The following is a 4696-nucleotide window of genomic DNA, read 5'->3' as shown; positions in this document are numbered from 1 at the left end:
CATTTTTTAATCAAATCAAAATTTCACCTATTGCGGTTTTACAATTATGTATAAATCTGTTGAAAACTTAAGGTCTAATAAATAAGCTATCTAAGTAACCACAGGAAAACCTCTAATAGGTGATTTTGCGTGATTCTTGAATCTTCCAAACAGATGCAAACTAGCAGAATACAGATCTTAGAATGTTTACTCTCGTTTTTTTCAGATTTATTCAACATTAAGCGAAAAAATTTTGAAAAAAGAAGTTTGATAATATTTTACCTGATATTAATACAAAAACCAGTTACTTCATCTTATCTCATTATATTAAATTCTCAGTATTTTTAAGACTTCTAAATGGCTAAATTTTAATTAATTTTTTTAAACAATTGATTTAAATGTTCTGTTTCTTTTTTACTGAAATTTGATCTGTTTGATTAGTTTAAACCATCATCAACTTAGGTTAAGAACCTTTGAAAAAGATACGCATGTGTACGGAAATGTAAGGAGAATTAAAATGATTTTTTTCTATTAAATAAATATCTGAGATTCGAAGAAAATGTTTTTTTGACTAATAATTTATTTTTAATTTACGATTGGACCGTAAGACATAAATAATTGAAATCTACGATTTGAAATCAAAAGAAAACAAGTCAGGCGTTTCCAATAACTATATTATCGACAGCAGTTGTTTCCGAGGCTGAATTTTGCAATTACGTGGAAAATTCCATTAAAATCCAAGCACTTTCCATCTGATTATCACCATCCGCATCATCACTTTCCAACATACTTGCAAACATCATCGTTTGCAACAATAACTGGTTTGATGCAACTGCAGCAACAATATTTTTTTTCCGCTGACTCTCCATTGTATGTTGTTAAATATAAACATAACCTGGCAATCTTTGTATTCGCGGCATGATTTGCGCTAAATCCTTTCACACGCAACCGTTCAAAGAACACCACACTTCGCAGTTCACTTTCGTAAACCACGCCCCTTTTCCAGGTTCACTCGATGAGTGCACTTGGTAAGAAACCTGAACGAACCCTAGTGAGGGGCGCGCGAAAGGCTATGTGGAGGGGGGAGTTGGAACGAAAGTTGGAGCCAGCGGTAGAAGGTGCGATGTATTTCAACGGCAACAAACACGACAAACATTAAGCATATCGAAGGTACCAAAGCGTGAAGCTATAGCGAATTTCAATAACTATACAGTATCTGCTGTTGGAACGAAAGTAACGCTCTCTTCTCGCTCCACCAACCCGCACTCAGCTGCCTGTTTGGCGCATCCCTCACTACAGGGTCCCTAACCACTTCAATATGTCAGCAAACACTATTCGCATACCGAAGCGCGAAGCTGTAGTGAACTTTGGTATAGTATCTTAATTTTGAACGGAATTGTATCCTTACATTATGTTATTATAGTTGTTTATACCAGGAAAGGTATACAGGTATATGTCATCCATGAACAATTGAATAGCGACAAATTATAATAAACATTCAAGTTTAATTAACAAGATAAAATCCGTGTACAAAGTGAATCAATTTATTTCAGAACCTAACCTATATTTCGTGGCTAATGGTTTTAACCATTCAACGACAGGTAACGGACCTAAATCTCAACAAATCAGCGCAGAGAATTAACGGTACAAATTCAATTTCAGAGTTTAGACGTAATACGCCTAGCGCTGTAGAACGGCTAAGAGTGCACCCGAGTGGTCCCCTGAGACGCACCGATGCGGGACAGTGGTGATGGTGAACTGCGAGATTTTCAGGCAGATCCCACTTATCAAACAGCTGCCCAGCAAGAACATCTGCGACAAACGGTAAGCAATGGAACATCAACTGTGCCTGCGGAGGATGGGTTGGCTAGCGTTAGCTATTTTCAGCCACTTACCTCGACAGAAGTACCATGGGAGAGCATCAAATGGGATACCGTAATGGAAGAGGAATTGGTGCGTTTCTATTTCGAAAGTGCGAAATTTGAAACGAAAATAGAAAAATGATACAATTGAAGAACAAAATTTGCTGCAAAGTATACTGATATAAAGAAAGTCATACGAAGAGACCTTTTTGCTAAAGCCTGGTCTACAATCGCCGCAAATAGCTCGTTGCGTTGCCGCAAGACTCAGTGATGCGATGCGGCATCGTAACGCAAGGGATAGCCGCCTATAGTGGTCACGAGTAGCGCTGTTGCGGCAGCCAATCAGAACTTACTATCAAATGAACAGTTTTCTCGTCGTGCTTTGACAGTCAAATATTTTTCGCCTCTACAATGGATCCCTCTAACCCGTAATTTGCTCTTTTGCAGGTTTTTTCTTTAATTTTAAATGCTTTTAAAAGTTTCTCACATAATACACCAAACCAAAAAAAAAATCCAGACAAGTGCAAAACAAAATCACTCGAACTTAGTGACGACGATGCCATAAACGTGTGATTGTACGAGGTTATGTGATGAAACGCTCTGATTGGTCCTCCGATATTCGACGCGAGATCACGCGAGACGGTTGCGGCGCGAAAAGTTGAGTTGTACCAACCTTTCGCTCTCGGTTACTTGAAGCGAAGCGCTTGCTTGCGGTGCCGCAACGGGCTGCTCGAGGCGATTGTAGATTGTTGATTTGTCACATTCTCCAGAGGTGAATGGCTTTATACAACCAGAGGCAAAAGCCGAGGGTCAGCAACCAAAAAGGCGATTAAAATGGACATACCATTAAAACAGAGACATTATGCGTCTTTATGTTTTGGCAGAGAAATGTGGGCAAAGTGTGAAAAGAAGAAAACATAGACACTTCTTACTTAAATACCCAGAGCTAGCCACAAGAATAAATGAGCAGAATCCGGCAGATAAAAAACGCGCAATATTTTAATAGATTTTAATGGATTTTTAAAAAGTCGATAAAAAACGCTCAATATTTTAATAGATTTTTAATAGATTGCTTTCGACTGTTAAAATAAGTGTCATCAAAATGGAAGTGGAACAGGTGCTTCATATTCATGAACTCTACTTGGAAGATATGAAAAACGAAGACCTGATTGAAGCTGAAGGCTTGTGCTAATGTTTGAAATGTATCTATTTAAATTAAATCATTTATGTGTATTTTTTTATGTTGTGAAATGAATATCTGAATAATGATTTCTAAATGATCCTAATATATATTTTAATTTGTTATAAACAGATTACTTACATTTCTTATTAGCTCAGTAATTTTTTTACAATATACAGTCACATAAAGATTGAATTTATTTATATTAGATATAAGTCGTACAATAGATGATTATTTATATTTAACCTATTTCTATTACAATTATCTAATTTTTCGAAATTTTAATGATGTTTTAAAATCAGTATCTAAATTTAATATTAAAAATAATATGTACATGTTTTTTATTTATTTTGTTAAATAAGTATTAAATTTGATTAATAACTAGAATTTTCCGGAAGTAAGCATGTCTAAAATATATATAAAGTAAAAATAAATTGACTGTTTCAATGAAAAAAATCTGTTGAGACTTTTTATGTTGTGAAATTTTAATTCATTAGAAGCTGATAATTTGCATTAAATTTTATTCGTACTGGTAAAATAAATAAATTATTTAACTAAAGTTTATATAGTGGAATATTGAATATAATTTGCATATTAAAAGTTCATTTATATTTAGAATTCTATTATTTTAATTAGATCATTTTTAAAATGATTCTAATGTTATGAAATGAGTATTTGCATTCGATTTTTCAAATTATATCGAAATATATTTTTTTCTTCTGAAATTAGTATCAAAAGTTATCATAAAACTCAAAAACTTTCATAAATGAAAGAGAAAATTTAAAAAAAATGTAAAGTACAAATTATTTACATGTTTGAATTGAAATTATAGTTTGGTGCTTTTCATGTTATAATTTATCAACGGGTCAATTACGTAGAAGCTCACTTATTTTTTCACAACATTGAATTACATAAAGATTAATTTAAAATTTTTTTAATTAGTTACATTATTCGATTATTTACTTGAAGGTTATGTAATTGAATATTGGCTATAGTTTGTGTAATAAAAGTTTATTAATGTTTTAAATACTTATTTTGCAAATCTAACGTTTATGTAAATTTTTGTTATATTATGAAATGAGTACCTGAATTTTGATTTCGAAATGATCGGAAAATATCTATTTGAATTTTTTCTTTCAAATCATGGGAAAAATTCATTTTGAAGAAGTCGAACAAAAATTTAGAAGCTTTTTAATAATTTTGAAATATTTTAAGATTTAATTTTTTCAAAAAGTTGTGGGAAAACTTTAAGTTAATATTGAATTTTAAAAGAATATTTATGAGGTTTAAAGACTTACAAATTAAAAAAAAATATATGGAAAACTTTAAAGGCAATTCTTTTAATTTTTCAGGATTTAAACAAAATTTAGGTAAAGTCCAATTTGCAGGGCGTCATAGAAATAAGAAATATATTCTTAATTTTCATGGAAAAATTTCAAGTAAATCGTTTACTAATGAGTTACAAGTATACATTTGAAAAGATTATTAACAGTTTAAAATTATTTCCTATCATTTTTAAAAAGAGTTTAAAAGATTTTAAAGCGAAATTTTGCTATAATATATCATTTCAAAATATTATTATTATTATTACACCATTAAGCCATTTCCCTTTCGAGGTAGGCGTGACTCACTCGGCAGGGGAAAGGAGTAGTGTGTGGAAGGGATAGAGATTTTT

At 32.0% G+C, this 4696-nt stretch overlaps 1 protein-coding gene across 2 annotated transcripts in view; it reads left to right on the top strand.

Annotated features, from left to right (window-relative positions):
* Window positions 1–4696, top strand: part of LOC117172888 (facilitated trehalose transporter Tret1-like) — a 55016-nt gene that overhangs the window by 33038 nt on the left and 17282 nt on the right. The window lies entirely within an intron of this gene.

This window comes from Belonocnema kinseyi, chromosome 5 (assembly GCF_010883055.1).
Source record: "Belonocnema kinseyi isolate 2016_QV_RU_SX_M_011 chromosome 5, B_treatae_v1, whole genome shotgun sequence".
NCBI classification, from domain to species: Eukaryota; Metazoa; Arthropoda; class Insecta; order Hymenoptera; family Cynipidae; genus Belonocnema; species Belonocnema kinseyi.
Note: the sequence above shows the minus strand (reverse complement) of the source record. Positions and strands in the feature narration are given on the sequence as shown.